This window comes from Macaca nemestrina, chromosome 10 (assembly GCF_043159975.1).
Source record: "Macaca nemestrina isolate mMacNem1 chromosome 10, mMacNem.hap1, whole genome shotgun sequence".
Lineage (NCBI taxonomy): Eukaryota > Metazoa > Chordata > Mammalia > Primates > Cercopithecidae > Macaca > Macaca nemestrina.
This window is the reverse complement of record NC_092134.1, coordinates 7,413,840-7,431,861: the sequence shown is the minus strand read 5'-3', so window position 1 is coordinate 7,431,861 and position 18,022 is coordinate 7,413,840. Positions and strand designations below refer to the sequence as shown.

Sequence of the window (18,022 nt, the reverse complement as noted above, 5' to 3'; positions counted from 1 at the left end):
GACTGAAGTGGTCCCAGTCAGGTCAGGGCTGACCTGGACCCAAAAGAGAGCAGATCTGGGGCCAGTGTTTATCTGACCTTAGGTGTCTGGGCAGAGTTGGTGTATATCATCCTGAAACAATAAGTCATTCTGTCCTGTTCTCAAAAGAAGACATATACGTGGCCAACAAACATATGAAAAAAAAAAGCTCTTCATAACTGGTCATTAAAGAAATGGAAAGAAAAACTACAATAAGATAGCATCTCACACCAGTTAGAATGGTGATCATTAAAAAGTCAGGAAACAACAGATGCTGGAGAGGATGTGGAGAAATAGGAAAGCTTTTACACTGTTGGTGGGAGTGTAAATTAGTTCAACCATTGTGGAAGACAGTGTGGCAATTCCTCAAGGATCTAGAACTAGAAATACAAATTGACCCAGCGATCCCATTACTGGGTATATACCCAAATGATTATAAATCATTCTACTGTAAAGACACATGCACACGTATGTTTATTGCGGCACTACTCACAATAGCAAAGACTTGGAACCAACCCAAATGTCCACGAATGATAGACTGGATAAAGAAAATGTGGCACATATACACCATGGCACATACACACCCATAAAAAAGGATGAGTTCATGTGCTTTGCAGGGACATGGATGAATCTGGAAACCATCATTCTCAGCAAACTAACACAGGAACAGAAAACCAAACACTGCATGTTCTCACTCGTAAGTGGGAGTTGAACAATGAGAATACGTGGACATAGAGAGGGGAACATCACACACTGGGGCCTGTCAGGGGGTGGGGGGCTAGGGGAGGGATAGCGTTAGGAGAAATACCTAATGTAGATGATGGGTTGATGGCTGCAGCAAACCACCATGGCACGTGTATACCTTTGTAACAAACCTGCACGTTCTGCACATGTATCCCAGTACTTAAAGAATAATAAGGCCGGGCGCGGTGGCTCACGCCTGTAATCCCAGCACTTTGGGAGGAGGCCGAGGCGGGCGGATCACAAGGTCAGGAGATCGAGACCACGGTGAAACCCCGTCTCTACTAAAAATACAAAAAATTAGCCGGGCGCGGTTGTGGGCGCCTGTAGTCCCAGCTACTCGGGAGGCTGAGGCAGGAGAATGGCGTGAACCCGGGAGGCGGAGCTTGCAGTGAGCCGAGATCGCGCCACTGCACTCCAGCCTGGGCGACAGAGCGAGACTCCGTCTCAAAAAAAAAAAAAAGAAAAAAAAAAAAGAATAATAAAAAAAATTTAAGAAAAGAAATACATTTCTTAAATAATAAGACCTGAAAGTCAAAATTACTCCTTGATCAATGGGATGCTGAATGGATGTTGTGTTAGCAGGCATGAAAACAATCTCCTTATATCTCCATCTGAGCTCTTAAGTGACTGTGTGTTATCAATAAGCAGTAATATTTTTAAAGGATTTATTTTTTCCCTGAGCAGTAGGTCTCAACTGTGTGCTTGAAATGTTCAGTAAACCGTGCTATAAACAGAGGTACTATCATCCAGGTTTTGTTGTTCCATTTATAGAATACAGGTAAAATAGATTTAGCATCATTCTTAAGGGCCCTAGGATTTGGGGAATGGTAAATGAGTACTGGCTTCAACTTGAAGTCACCAGCAGCATTAAACAAGAGAGTCAGCCTATCCTGTGAAGCTTCGAAGCCAGGCATTGACTTCTCTCTAGCGATGAAAGTCCTAGATGGTATCTTCTTCCAATATAAGAAGATGGAACTGTTTCATCTACATGGAAGATCTGTTATTTATGTATAGCCATCTTCATCAAAGATCTTAAGTAGATCTTCTGAATAACTTGCTACAGCTTCTCCATCACCACTCACTGCTTCACCTTGTACTTTTATGTTATGAAGACAGTTTCTTGACTTAAGCCTTATGAACCAACCTCCGACAGCCTCCAGCTTTTCTTTTTAGCTTCCTCGCCTCTCTAAGCTGTCATAGAATTGAAGAGAGATAGGGCCTTGGAATTAGGCTTTGGCTGAAGGGAATATTGTGGCTGGTTCAAACTTCTATCCAGACCACTAACATTTTCTCAACATAAGAGAATATGGGGGAATAAGGCTGTTTTGCTTTCTTACCATTTGTGTGTACACCGGAGTTAACACTTCTGATTTCCGTCAAACACTTTTCCTTGGCATTCACAACTTGGCTGTTTGGTGCCAAAGGCCTCTCTTTTGGCCTCTCTGCTTTTGACATGCATTCCTCATGAAGCTTAATCATTTCTAGCTTTTGATTCAAAGTGAGAGATGTGGGACTCTTCCTTTCACTTAAACACTTACAGGCCATTGTAGGTGATATGGTTTGGCCGTGTCCCCACCCAAATCTCATCTTGAACTGTAGCTCCCATAATTCCCACATGCTGTGGGAGAGATCTGGTGGGAGATAATTGAAAGACTACCCCATACTATTCTCATGGCAGTGAATAAGTCTCATGAGATCCGATGGTTTTATAAGGGGAAACCCCTTTCGCTTGGTTCTCATTTTCCCTCTTTGCCTGCTGCCATGTAAGACATGCCTTTCACCTCTGCCATGGTTGTGAGGTCTCTCCAGCTACATGGAATTGTGAGTTTCTTTATAAATTACCCAGTCTTGGGTATGTCTTTATCAGCAGCATGATACCAGACTAATATGTTAGGGTTACTAACAGACTTAATTTCAATATTGCATGTCTCGTCTCAGGGAATAGGGAGGCCAAAGGAGAGGGAGAGAGGCAGGGGAATGACTGGTCAGTGGAGCAGTCAGAACACACACACTGTTTGTTAAATTTGCATCTCACATAGGCATCGTTTGTGGCACCCTCAAAACAATTACAATAGGAACATCAAAGATCAGTGATCACAGATTACCATAACACATATAATAATAATAATAATAAAAGTTTGAAATAATTTTGGGAATTACCAAAATGTGACAGAGACTCTGAGCACATGCTGCTGGAAAAATGGTGCTGATAGACTTGCTCGATGAAGAGTTGCCACAAACCTTTAATTTGTAAAGAACACAGTATCTGGCTGGCTGCGGTGGCTCAAGCCTGTAATTCCAGCACTTTGGGAGGCCGAGGTGGGTGGATCACAAGCTCAAGAGATCAAGACCATCCTGGCTAACACGGTGAAACCCGGTCTCTGCTAAAAATACAAAAATCAGCTGGGCGTGCTGGCAGGCGCCTGTAGTCCCAGCTACTCAGGAGGCTGAGGCAGGAGACTTGCTTGAATCTGGGAGGCAGAGGTTGCGTGAGCTGAGATTGTACCACTGCACTCCAGCCTGGTGTCAGAGCGAGACTCTGGCTTAAAAAAAAAAAAAAAAAAGAACACAGTATCTGTGAGGTGCAATAAAGTGAAGCCAAGTGAGGGGTTCCCCTAGTCCCTTTGAAAAGTGAATAAGAATCCTGAGAAGAGGTCATCCTGCATTTATGGTGGTGCCTAAATCCAATAATTGATGTTCTTATCAGAAAAAAGGAGAGGGGGCTTAAGACACACAGACAAAGGAGCGATACAGAGAAGAAGGCCATATAAAGATGCAGGCACCTCGAGATGAAAGTTGTGCTACCAGAAGCCAAGGAATTCCTGGAGCCACCAGAAGCTGAAAGAGGCAAGAGAGGTTTCTTCCCTAGAGCCTTCAGAGGAAGTGTGACCCTGCTGACACCCTGATTTCAGACTTCTGGCCTGCAAAACTGAGAGAATAAATTTCTGTTGTTTTAAGCCACAAGTTTGCAGTCATTTGTTAAGGCATCCCTGGGAAACTAATACAAGCCCACTCACATGTTTAAAGACTTAGGCAAAGAAAGGGTATGGCTAGATTTGATATAATACAGCTGTGAAGACAAAAATAGATTTGCAGCCGCAGCTTCATTAATTTGAGTCCTGAAACACTATTTGTGAGAGCGAGGGCGACACAGTAGTTACTTTGAATGACAATAAAATAGCAAACTGCTTATTTTACATATTAATCAATGCTTACGTATATTAAGGAAAAGATGTTGAGTAATTTATCACACAGATTGGAAGAATGGCTTCAATACTGACATAACACATTTGCTCTTGGTGCGTTCAAGGTGCAAAAATACAGAATAGGATGTAATTTTCATAGAGTTCTGCTTCTCGCTTCCTCCTTTCAGTGTTTCTTGAGATAGAAATTGTAAGATGCACTGAGTGGAAAAAGGGTTGTTTTCTGTTCGGTTTTCTCAGAAGGACGTGCAGCCTTCTCTTCTGTCCATAACACAGATTGTTCGCGAAAGCTTCTTAATTAGACGACCTCTTCTGTGGTGAGTTTTGTATTTAAGGGGAATAGGATAGGCCTGTGTTTAAGGGGAACAGGTAGGCCAATAGGATTGAAGGGCTTAAAACTATTTGGATCTTTTCTTTTCAAGGATGTGACCTCTTGTTTTTTCTTACTCCTAATTCACCAGCACTTACCACTTTCCTCAGTGGGTTCTATAATATGTTGGTCTTTACTAATTTGTTCAAGCATTCTTCATATTCCCAGACTTGTGCTAGAACCCAGGCATTCAAAAGCACATACGCAAACATATCTGAGAGACAGCCATGCAAACCCTGCTAGCATATGCTAAGAGGGGGCGTTTACAGAGTGTTATGGGACATATTTGAGGAAGTGGTTAATTCTGACTGTGAAACAATGTTGCGTGGGAGGCGTGAAGGATGAATAGGGGTTTTCCATGAAAAACTGAGGTGGGAGGAGGAGGAATACAACCAATAACTAATCATTTTTTGAGCATGTTCTGCGGGGCCAGGCATTGTTCCAAGTGTTTTAAGTGCAATGCTTTAATTAATACTCCTGACTTCTTGAGGTATGGGTGCAGTTGTGATCACCTTTGACAGACAAGGAAAGTGAGTCAGAGGGAACTTAAATGACTTTCTGAAGTGACAGAGCAGGATTTGCACCTGTGCCTTTGCCCCCACCCCAAGTCCAGCTGAAACAGCAGAGTTCCCTGACCCCCCTCGCAGGATGTGTGACAACATCATGGCTTGTCTGTTGAGCTGCTATGCATTCTCAAACCCCTTATGGGAGGCAGAACACGCATACGGGCAGGTGCAGGAGCTGGGGCAAGTGCATCTGGGCTCCGGACCCACAACAGCGTCCAGGGGTGGGACCTGAGCCTCCTAAAGCCCAAGTGTGCATGTGCTATAGCTCTTTTAGCCTTGCTGTCTGTGATGGCTTAAGTGTTAACCAGCTCAGTGTCCTCTTGGTACCCAGGTCCTTGTCCAGCATCCAGGAAGAATCAGGTCACACAGGAACCTGAAGGATGCATGTGAGGGTTTTATTGAGTGGTGGAAGTGGCTCTCAGCAGGATGGATGGGGACCTGGAAGGGGGATGGAGTGGGAAGATGATCTTCCTGTGGAGTTTGGCTGTCCAGTGGCCGATGTCCTCTCCGACCGCCCCTAGCTGAACTCCTCTCAGCGCACAGGCACTCCTTTTCTTTTCTCTGCTGCACCATTCTGCTATTCTCCTCTTCTGTTCATCTCTTCCTGGAGCCAGGGGTTTGGGGTTTACATGGGTACAGGAGGGCATGGAAGGCCAAAAGGCAACTTTTGGTTGTGAAAAAAGGAATGCCTCTTCTTATTTAGGGCCATGGGTTTCCAGGCTTGGGGGGGGGGCACTTTGCCAGGGAACTGCCCTCTTCTACCCAGTTTCCTGTTCCTATTGGTATCACAGCCATGAGCCATTGCACCACATTGTTGCCCTTCTAGGCAGCAGGAGTGCTGTGAGGAAGGTTTGAAACCCATGGCTAGTTAGGGAAATTGTGTAAGTTTTATCTACCCCAAAATAATATATGCTACTTACCAGTTCTGCACCATGAGAAAATGACCAAAACCTTTAGTACCTCTGTGTCTTCACTAAATAGGATTAGTGGTAGACCACACATTGGTAAATGAACTTACACAGATTCCCTTCTCCTTCACTTCCCTTTCGTTGCCTCTGAACAAATATTTATTGAATTGAAGATATTGGGAGTATAGTACTGGACAATTGGAAAATGAGGTCTAGTTTCTTACTCTGTTTCCTGAGTTGTAGTTTACAGTAGAATTCACCCATTTTTCAGTGTGTGTTGTATGAATAGTTACATCACCACTAACCACACAATTAAAATAAGGAATGTCTCTATCATCCCCTAAATTCCTTCTTATCTCATTGAAGACAGTCCTTTATCCACTGCCAGCCCCTGGCAACTGTTGAGCTACCTTGTATCACTGTAATTTTCCTTCTTTAGAAGCTAATGTTAATAGATCCATACAGTTGTATTCTGTCTTGTTTTCACTTGGCAGAATTGTTTTGGGGTTCATCATATTTTTGCACGTATCAGTAGTTTATTGTTGAGAAACAGTCCATTGCATGGACATACTGTAGTTTGTTTATCCATTTACCAGTTAATGGACATGTGAGTTGTTTCCAACTTTTGGCTAGTATGAATAAAGCTTTTATGTCTCTTTATGGATACATGTTTTCATTTATCTTGGGGATGTGCCCAGGAATCATTCCATTATCTTTTAGCTTGAATATTTTCTGTCCATACATATTTTTTTCCTGCTATATATCATTCTATCATCTCCATAATTTCTGAGTTGGTTTCTGTTGATTGACTTTTGTCCTGTTTATATAATAAAACTTTTATTGGCTCCTCCTGTGTAGTGTGAATTTTATGTTGCTAAGTGCTGGGCTTTGCCACATTCCCTGAGTGTTGACTCTGTTCTGGCTTGTAGATCCATTTGATACTTTCCAGCCAAGTCCAGAGCAGCCTTTTCTCAGGCTCATTTATCCTTGCTATTAAGGCATAACCCTTCTGAGGATTCTGCCCAATGCTCCCACTATTCCAATGTCACTCCCCTCTGACTAGGGGGGCATGGACGATTTTTAGCTCTGAGTAAGTTCCAGAATTGTTCAGTCTACTCTTTCTGGTGAGCCTTCCCTTGGCTTTATGTGCACAGTTAAGTATTGAGCTGAAGGCTCCCTCCAGGAGACCCCTCCGCAGATGGTAGTGATTCTTTCTTCCTGCAGCACCCTTCTCTCTGGTAACACACTCTCACAAGTTCCAGTTGCCTTGACTTCCCAGAACTCTGTTCTCTGTCTCCTTAACTCAGCATGACTGGGGATTATTACTGCCCTCTTCTCTACATAGCAATCATAGGAGGGTACCTTATGTTTTTCTTAATCTCTACCTATTTTCTAGTGTCTGAAACAGTTGTTTCATGGGTTTTGCCTGGTTTTCCAGTTGGGGCAGGTCGATCAATTCCAATTCACGGATGGAAGTGGAAGTCCAAGAATTAATTTTAATGGGTGAGGCAGATACAAAACGAATGAATAATTTCCAAATTATGGTGATTTTTTTTTGTCAAATAAAATAAGGTAATATGTAGAAACAATTCAGAGTAGAGACTAGTTAAGCAAAATCCTCCCTCTGAGGATTAATGAGTGCATGTAAAGTACTCAGGATCATATTTGGCACAGAGTGGATTTTCAGGTATTAATGTTATATTATTTCAAATAAACAGGATGGTGCATTGGTTAAGGGCTCAGATTCCGGAGTAGGACTTTTTGGGCTTTGATACTAGGTCCAGCAGCTAGTAATATAATTTTAGGTGAGGTTTTTGTGCATCTGTTTTCCCATGTGTAAAATGCAGACAGTGAGAGTTCCTCCTCATAGATTTGTTATGAGAATGGAATGAATAAAAATACATAAGGCATAAATAGGGCTCACACATCTTAAGTGTTTTCTGATTTTTGTTGATTTTCACTCGTATACCCAATAACATTTCGAGCATTTGCTGGAAAAATCTTAGATGTACCGAGTCTCACCAGGAAGCCTCAGTGGACATGGCGGGGTTGAGAGTTCCCTGTGGGGCTGTGTGCTGAGGGGCGTTCTGTTCCGCGTTCAGCACCGAATGTGATGCTTCATGCAGCGACTGACTCAATCAGTTTTAGAGGAACAGTCATCGGATGCCACAGTTGATAGGGCTGGATTGGAATGGCAGGTCCCACTGTGGGCACAGAGAGGCACTTTGGTTTGTTTTTAGCGGAAATCTCTGTGGCATGCAAGATCTAAGTCTTTTTTCATTCTCTCTTTCTTGATGGCTCCTTCCTCCTCCTCCTCCTCCTCCTCATCTTCTTCTCCTCCTCCTCTCCTTCTCCTTCTTCAGATGGAGTCTTGCACTGTCACCCATGCTGGAGTGCAGTGGTGCAATCTCAGCTCACTGCAACCTCCATCTTCTGGGCTCAAGCAATTCTCCTGCCTCAGCCTCCGGAATAGCTAGGATTACAGGTGCCCGCCACCACACTGGCTAATTTTTGTATTTTTAGTAGAGATAGGGTTTCACCATGTCGGCCAGGCTGGTCTGGAATGACTAACCTCAGGTGATGTGCCTGCCTCAGCCTCCCAAAGTGCTGGGACTACAGGCGTGAGCTACTGCACCCGGATGTCTTTTTGGCTGAGAACCACAGCCTGCTTTCACTTGGCTGACTTGCTAGTTCTCATTGTTTGTCTCCCTCCATTTGTCCATGGCCCTCTGCCCTTTTCTCAATTTGTCTCACCCCACCTGTCTTTCTCTGTCTCTCTCTCTTGCTGTCATTCTCTGTCTATAGAGCTGTCTAATATCTTTGTCTATATATCTCTGTCTCTTTCTCTCTCTTTAGGACCCTATGCTGTGTCTCCTCTCTCCCTTTTCCTGTCTCCCTTTCTTTCTCCTTCCTCATCTTCTTCTCGCTCTGACCCCTGTCCCACCCATCTCTTTCCCTCCCCACTTCATCCATCGGTCCATGGAGCCTAACCAAAGGACTGGAGACCAGCGGAGCCTCCAGTCAGGGCTCTTCCTGCTCACCGCAGTCACCAAGTCTCCAGTCAGCTCACAGGAATGATAGAGGAAGGCTTATTCATATTTAAATAAAGTTATGAGTTCGGGCTTGGGTTTTGATAGTGCTAAGTGCTTCCTCGACCATTTCTCTCCATAATGCCATCCACTCAGGGTTAAGTTTTAACTGAATAGGTACCATTTGCTTGCCAGACCTGTGACAGCCAGAAGCTGTGTGAAATTTTAATGTAGCTCAAGCTGGATGAGAAGACTTTTTTTTTTCCCCCAGGCAACAAAGAAGTGTTTTTAATAGGTTACAGTTCTAATTGAAGGAGTGCTAGTATAATAGGTGGTGGAAGGAATTAGAGAATACACATGTAATTATTACTCAGAGCTAATGCTGGGACGTATGAATGAACAGGGCCCACCTGGGTTGGTAGAGGCAAAGGGAGGAAGGACACCTCAGAGCCAGCCCAGGGTCTTACCTTGCGTGCGTCTGTCTCTCTCCCTGACCCTCTCATTGTCTCCATGACTCTGGCTTTCTGTGTCTCTAAGCCCCAGCACACCATCTTTCTAACTCATCTCATTCTCGCTCTCTGTCTGGCTTTGTTTAAAGGTGTGTTTTGTCTTCTGTCTCGGTCTGTTTTTCTGTGTTGCATATAGGCTGTAGGCTCTCTGCCTTTGTCTGTGTATCTAGCTCTCTGTCTCATTCTCCATCTTCCTTTTTTTGAAAAAAGATTTTACTTTTAATTTTTGTGAGCACATAATAGGCATATATATATTTGTGGGGTACATGAGATGTTTTGATACAGGCATGCAATGCATAATAATCACATCAGGGCAAATGGGGTATCCATCCCCTCCAGCACTTCTTCTTCCTTTTCGTCCTCTCACTGGGAGGAGGGGTCTGTCCATGAATCTTCAGCCCCTCCCCTTTGACCCAGAGCCAGAGGTTTTCCCCCATGCAATGCCTGATAGACCCCTGCTCTCAAGGTCAGCCCTTATCAGCCTTGTCAGATGGAGACTGGGGTGCTGAGTGCTAACAGATCATCACGGCCTCATTTTGCCTCCTTCTTATATTCTATCAGATACAGAGACTGAACTATGGATAGAATTTCCTCAAGTGTCTCACACTTTTTTCCCCCCTTTGGCCCTTTTGATGGTTCTTATTTAAACATCGAATACTAATAATGTCAGAGCTTTACCACTCACTTGGTAGGTCACAATAGCTTCCATTTGCTGCATATCCTAAAGAAGCGGGTGTGTAGCTGGTCATGATTTGAGTGACCACATTTACTTTGATTAATTATTTGCCCGTTATGTGGGTTTCTTGCTAAATGCAAAATTTACTATGACATGGTACTATTCTACTCTGGTACCAACAGAGTAAAAACAATCCCTTTACCTCCGACCACTTTACCTTAGCAGCAATTGTATCCTTTTGCAGTGTGATTCCCACCCAGTTCTCTGGGGCAGTGGTCAAGAGCACATGTTTTGGAGTTGGGCGAGTCCCAACTCAGCAACTAACTTGGTGGATGACCTCAAGAGCCTCGGTTTCCTCTTCTGTAAAGTGGGGTAATGACAGTAGCTGTTCTGGGCATTGCTATTTCGGTCGCAGTGTCTATCTGGGCTGCTCTGCTCATGTCCACTGCCTGCTTGGCCTTTGTGGGCATTTGTGTTATGCCCAAGCTCTACGGGGGTTCCCAAGCTGGCATTTCCCCCAGTCACTCAGCAGTATCACCATTGCTTCCCCAAAGCATCTTCCTATTCCCAGGAAGCTGGTAGGCTGGATATTATTGCCCCACCTTACAGAAAAGACTATTGCTGGCCCAGGATCACCTAGGAAGTTGGTGGCAGCATCCAGGTCTTTTGACTCTTAGTTCAGTGCCCATCACAGTGGCCTAGGATGCCCTCTTAGCACATAGGTGCAGGTTCCTTGAGGGATGGGCTCAAGATCTGCTGTCCAACTGCAGCTGAAAAAGTGAAACGTTTGTGCAGCTGAGGATGTCCTTGTTACCATGGGCTACTTTTATCAGTGTCCCACCTACCTTCCCTATGGGACTTGGGTTGCAGGGGGCATTGATATTTTTAGAGCTCTCAGTTAAGACTCTTCTGGTGGTAACAGAAACCAACTAGGGCTAATGACAGCATAAAGGAGAATTAATGATGAGGACACATCCTGGAATCCAAGGACAGGGAAGGAGCGGGGCACAAGGAATGAACTGGAACCAGCATGGGATCTCCTTAGGAAGCTTGACCAACCCCACCCCCTCCCCTCTTCTGCTTGCCACTTTCCTGGCAGAAAATGGCCAACAACTGCTTCTTAGTTTATATTCCTTACTTTCTGGAGAGGCATCAGAGGCTGGGATCTCTTAATTTTCATTCCAAATTCTTTACAGAAAGGGCTCATTGGTTCAGCATGGTTCATTACTCATTTCTGGACCAATCCACAGTGATTTGAATGGGGAGGCCATTTTGCATAAAGCAGCGACATGGAGCCTTGCCACCATTATAATAGTGTTGGCGGAGAAGGGAAGGAAGGTTTCCAGTAGATGCTCCGCAGGTCACTATTGGATGGTTTTACCTGCATTCAGCCACGTTTGAGATCCTACTCCACCCCGGGCAGTATGCGAGTCAGTGGGAAGAAGGAAACCTAGTCCTTGTCCCCATGAAGTTTGGGGTCTCATGGCTTTAACTGGTTGAGTTTCCACTCCTTGTAGAACCTCCATATGTACCGAGAGCTGTAGGGCCTCACGTATTTGTAGTCTGTTGTTTCAGCAGTGGAGGAACTGTTGTTCCTCCTTCCCTGTGAGGTAAACTTGCTTGTAAGATCCACTGGATGACCATCTTGCCTGCGAGTGACCCCTAATTGTGTGAGTTAAGCAGCACTTACAACCTCACTGTTCTTAGTTACTGATTAATGAACTTACCTGGGCACTAGGTAAAGCTCATTCCCGGCAGCCTTTGCTTCTTCCAGCTATAGTTACCACCTGGGAGACACAGGTCAGTCCTTAACAGAGCCACACTTTATTGACTCTCTCTCTGAGTGCTATCCTATTGAAATAATTTTATTTGTGTTATTTAGAGACTCAGAAAGAGCTGAATTTTGAAATCACTTACTGTCTTGTGGATAATAAATGATCTGAGTCTAAAAATAGCCATCAAGTTGGGGGAGCTGGCTGATTTCAGCGTTATGTAATACACAACAGTGGGATTGAAAAATCAGTATTTAAATTGGAGCCAACATCCTTGCTTATCTCTGAGTGAAATTTACATCTGCCTTGCAGTTTTAAAAATCAGAAGTCAAGGTGTCCGAGGGCCCAATGTGGTCAGAATTAGATTACTACTCAGAGGCTGACATTTCTGTGCCAGGGATCAAAGAGTGTAGGTGGCCAAGCCTTGGGGTTGTGGGCCAGAACCTCACAGGCCGGAAGAGCATCTGGAGTGGAACACACTGGAAGTCACACATGGTTGTGACTTGGGCCTTTGTGGCTACCTAGCTGTTTCTACTAAAAACTAAGTTTTGTATCTATAAAACATATTTGTAAAAGTTTCAAATTAAAAAATCTGTGTAAAGCTATCTTTTAGGCTGAAAGCTTTCTTTTGAGTTGGGAAAAGAAATGGGATTGTTAGGTTTATTTTCCAAGTGAGGAGCTGAGAGGAGACCCAGTGCAGCAGCCAGGATTGGGGGCTCTGGTGTCACATGTTTTTGCTCCCATCCTGGCTCTGCAGCTTAGCAGCGAGTGATTCTGGCCAAATCATGGAACCTTTCAGCTTCAGTTCCCTCATTTGTAAAATGAGGATAAAAATAGTAATGCTTCAGTAGGGATGCTTGAGGATTAAATAAGATGTTAATAAGACCAGTTAGTGTTTATGAAGTACTTACAATATACCAGGCACTGTTGTTGGGTACTTTGTTGGTTATCAGATGTTGATATCTATTGTAGTTTATTGTTATAAATATGCATTATTATTAACAGATAATGCATGTAAATAACTTGGCACACTGCCTGGAACTTATCTAAGTGTTTAAGAAAAATTAGTTGTCACTAATTCTGTTTGTTAGGCACTTACCACATCCTGCATCTTTATGCATTTATTTATTGATTCATCTCTGTTGTCTGCTCTCTTGGTTATATCTTTGAGTCTGAACAAATGTGTTTCCCAAATACCTTCACCAAAATCCCCAAAATGTGAATATTCTCTCTTTCAACACAAAGACACGTTGTTGTTATTTTAACGAACTGCTTGAGAGTAAGTTATACACATGATGATCCTTTTTCTGTAAATATGTTTGTGTAAATTTCCTCAAAACTCTTACATAAGTAGAGTGAAATGTCAATATCAGGAAATTAATGTCAATGCAAAATATTATCTGATTCCCAGACCATATTCAAATCTTATCTATTATTGCACTAATATGCATTATAGCAAAAGAAAAATACTTTTTTTTTGTTTGAGGATTCAATTCAGGACCACACATTGCATTTGTTGTGTCCTTTAATCTGGAACAGTTTCCTAGTCTTTGTCTTTTAGGCTGTGACATATTTGAAATGGACAGAATGTGCCATATTGGGGTTTGTCTTATATTTCCTTATTATTAGATTCAGTTTATATGTTTTTTTTTTGAAACCAGTCCAGGCCGGGCGCGGTGGCTCAAGCCTGTAATCCCAGCACTTTGGGAGGCCGAGACGGGCGGATCACGAGGTCAGGAGATCGAGACCATCCTGGTTAATACGGTGAAACCCCGTCTCTACTAAAAAGTACAAAAAACTAGCCGGGCGAGGTGGCGGGCGCCTGTAGTGCCAGCTACTTGGGAGGCTGAGGCAGGAGAATGGCATGAACCCGGGAGGTGGAGCTTGCAGTGAGCTGAGATCTGGCCACTGCACTCCAGCCTGGGCGACAGAGCGAGACGCCGTCTCAAAAAAAAAAAAAAAAAAAAAAAAAAGAAACCAGTCCAGAATTGATGCTATCTCCTTTTCAGGACACACAATGCATATTTATCCCATTACTAGTGATATTGTCTTTGATTACATGGAAAAGGGAGTGCTATGGTCTGTGTGTGTCTCCCAAAATCCATGTGTTGGAAACTTAATGCTGACTGCAACAGCGTTGGGAGCTGAAGCCTTTTGGGAGGTGTTTATGTCATTAGGGCTCTGCCCTCATAAATGAATTAATGCTGTTATAAAAGGGATTGACCAAGGAGTTCATTCATTTTTGCCCTCTGCCTTCTGCAATCCTTTCCAGAGGCTACACCATTCAAGGTGCCATTTTTGAAGCAGAGGGCAGCCCTCACCAGATGCTGGTGCCTTGATCTTAGACTTCCCAGCCTCTATGAATGTGAGAAAAAAAAAATTTGTTCTTTATAAATTACCCAGTCTGTGGCATTCTGTTATAGCAGCACAAAATGGACCAAGACAGGTGGTATATGCTAGGTTTAGACACCATAAAGTTACTGTGTTTTTTTCCCTTTGAAATTAATGTTTCTTTCACAGAGATACTTTGGCACAATGCAAGTGTCCTGTTTCTTATCATCCTTTCAATCAGCAGCAGAGCCCATTAATGATTCTTGCCTGAAACAATTACAGTAATAAATAGTGATTGCCAGGTGGTGGTATTGTAGTTTCATCATTCCTTTTTATATTTGTTAGCTGGAATTCTACTCTAAGGATCAATCTTCCTTTCTCCACTGTTTGTTTATAACAATATGGACTCAGAAGCTCATTTTATTCTACAGATTATAGTTGACTGCTGTGATTATTTGCTGTGATGCTAAAATTGTCCCAGACTGGAAGTGGGTGCCCCTTCACTCTGCCTCTTGTGTCCTTTTGACTTTTTTTTTTTGAGCACTTTGTTACTTTCTGCCTCCACAGGATATTTTAGGCTCATGTTCTTGTACTTTCTTTGTCTTGACACTTAAATCAGCCATTTCTCTAAGGAGCTCTGTTTTCTTTTATTGGAGATTGTTTTTTAGAGCTCCATTCTGGGTACTAGGTGCGCTGATTGCTAAAGGGGTGTTATTATAGCTAAGCCCTCTCAGTGAACAGAACTTGGAAAAAACTATATACATATGTACATATATATACACCCACATTATACATAGGTAGACACATGTATGTCCCCACCCCTGTGATTTTGTGCTGGTACTCTTCCCATCCCAGTTCATGATTGCAGAGTTCACTCTAACTCCTTCTCCTTTCCATTTTTAAACTCAATTTTCTAGCAGTGAGAATCCTGGCTCTCATTACCCAACACATATTGTTTGCTCAATCCTAGAATACTAAAGCAGTTTTAGAATTGCTAACCCATACTGCTGTGGAAAACAAACCTAACTAGAATTCAATATGTGTTTACAGTTATTTTTATCTTTAGCCTGAGAGTACATAGTCAAAATAATGTGCTGAAAGTTACTTGCCACTCCTAAATTTTAATAGCTTAAAGCAACAGAGGTTTATTTGTGCTCACACTGCCTGTCTGACACAGATCAGTTGGAGAATTTTGCTCTGGGTCACTTTGGGAGCCAGGATGGCGGAGCAGCCACCATCACCATGGCATGGAAAGGGAGAGTGTGAAGTCTCGTGCTCTCAGAGCTTCTGATTCAAATGAGCACATAATTCCACCTATGTTTCATTGGCAAATTCAAATGGACAGTAAAATACAATCAGACTGTGTGCTCAAAAAGAGAGCTTGTGAGGAAATTTTATTTATTTAATGCCATCCTTATAAAGTCTTTGGAATTTTTTTTTATAGCTAAGAAAGCTAAAGTACTCTGGCTTATTTTTAAACAATATAGGGTCCAATTAATCATTTTATCTGTTACATAATATTTTATACTGTGGACCTGTACCCAGTTCATGGGGCCATTTCCCAACTAATGGATATTTAGATAGTGTCTACCTTTTCCTATTAGAAACAATGCTTTGATGAGTAACCTTCATGTACCGATGACCTTGTTTGGGCATTTCTCTCCATAAAGATACCCATAGGTGGAGTTACTGAGCAGTCAGTTTCTTTATCAGTCAGAGATTCCTTATTTCCTACATTCTTCTCTGTAAAGCGAAAGGAATAATAGAAGCAACCTCATTAATTAATCCCTAGCACAAAGCAGATGCTCTCTTATATGAGAGCTATTATTATTCTTTTCTCTCAAACGTGGTACTAGATTGTGATGTTCTCTTTTGCCTTTGTATTTCCCGTGGGTAGTTCACCTCGTCCAATGGGGTTTCAGATTCCCAACGTGGAAGGAGTTGCTGCTCTCTTTTCTTCATAAAACAAGGCACTTTAAGGCAATGTGTTCTTCAGTTCCTTCTAGATCTAAGATATCCCTAAGATTCAGTTGACTCTGCAGATTAGAAGCTAACAGAACGATTGTCATGTAAAGAATCATGACCATTTGAGAAACAAGAAGAGGAAAGGAGAGACTGTCAACACTTAGGGCTGCTTGCTGCCTGATGTCTGAATCCTTCTTATGGCCATAGAGTACGAGGCTGTTACTCACCCTGGTAAAACTTCAGCTGGTCAAAAATGGTGTTGAAGATGCCCTGTATTATATCTACTTCTTGGATTTTATAGTCTGCCAAATGTTTTCTCATTGGCAAAGTTGTTGTGTTGCCCACTGTCCATCTTTCACAAAACACTGAATCATCACTGGCATTGAGGAGTGGTATGAGCCTTTCTACTGACATCTGTACTGATGTTCCCAACACATGAAATGCCAGGACGTACGGCATTACCTCACTATTCAGAATAACACGGAATCTTTTGTTTGTTTGTCTTCACTATGCAGTGGCTTTCAGTATATCCACAAGGGTTTGCAACCATCAACACTAATTCTAGAATATTTCCATCACTCCTCCAGTGAAATCCCAAACCTATTAGCAGTCATATATATATATATATATATATATATATATATACACACACACACACACACACACACACACACACACACACACAAACACACACACACCCCCAGGAGTATAATTGCTAGGTCATATGGTAATTCTCTGTTTAACCTTTTGAGGAAGCACCAAACTTTTCTACAGCAGTCACACGATTTTACACCCCACAGACAATGTATGAGAGTTCCAATTTCCATACATTCTTGCCAGTCAACACTTGTTATTTTATGTCTTTTTATTTAAAGCTGTCCTAGTCAGTGTGAAGTGGTATCTGTTTTTGGTTTACATTTCCTTAATGACGTTGAGCATCTTTTCATGTGTTTATTGACCAATTTGTATTAATATATCTTCTTTTGGAAACTGTCTATTCAAACTTGTTCCCTCATTTTTAATCTGGATATTTGTCTATTTTGTGTGGTATAATAGTTCTGTATATATTCCAAACACTAGACCCTTATCAAATAAATTATTTGCAAATATTTTTTCCCATTTGTGGATTGTCCTTTTACTTTCTTGGTGGTATCTCTTGAAGCACAAAGGTTTTTAACTTCGATAAAGTACAATTTATTTTCTTTGTTGGTTGTGCTTTTGGTGTCATATCTAAGCAATATTTGCTGAGTCTGAAGTCATGAAGATTTATACCTAAGTTTTCTTTAAAGAGTTTAATAGTTTGAGCCCTTAAATTTATGTCTTTGATATATTTTGAACTAAATTTTGAATGTGGTGTGAGGTATGGATCCAACTTTGTTCTTTTTTATGTGGATATCCAGTTATCCCAGCATCATTTGTTGAAAGAACTATTCTTTCACCACTGAATTATCTTGACATCTTTGTTGAAAATCAATCTGCTGAAAATGTGAGAGTTTATTTCTGGAAAGTCAATTCTAATCAGGAAGTGTGAGCCTTCCAACTGTTATTTATCAAGATTGCTTTGGCTATTCTGCCTCTTCATCTCCATATGAATTTTAACACTAGCTTGTGTATTTCTGGAAAAAAGGCAGCTGGAGTTTTGATAGCAATTACATTGAATCTGTATATTTCTTTGGGGAGTGTTGACATCTTAACAATATTAAGTTTTCCAATCTATGAACATAGGATACATTTTATTTATTTATTTAGGTATTTTTAAAACTTTTTCAACAATACTTTGTGAGATATTTAAGTTTAACCAACTACTTTCATTAAACTTATTTCCATGTAATGTATTAATTTCAATGCTATTATAAAGAGAATTAGTTTCTTAATTTCATTTATATATCATTCATTACAAATAAAATTGAGTTTTAGATTTTCATCTTGTA

General features: G+C 41.9%; 1 protein-coding gene across 10 annotated transcripts in view; it reads left to right on the top strand.

Annotated features, from left to right (window-relative positions):
• The window catches only part of LOC105493580 (transmembrane protein 132B), a 504,000-nt gene that overhangs the window by 413,878 nt on the left and 72,100 nt on the right, over window positions 1-18,022 (top strand). Inside the window, exon 1 of one of the 10 annotated variants that reach the window (XM_011761374.3) lies at window positions 4,127-4,282. The exons of the other annotated variants lie outside the window; for them this stretch is intronic. The gene's annotated coding sequence lies outside the window, so the exon portion shown is untranslated. Of the gene's footprint in view, window positions 1-4,126; window positions 4,283-18,022 lie in introns of those variants that run through there. 10 annotated transcript variants of the gene reach the window in all.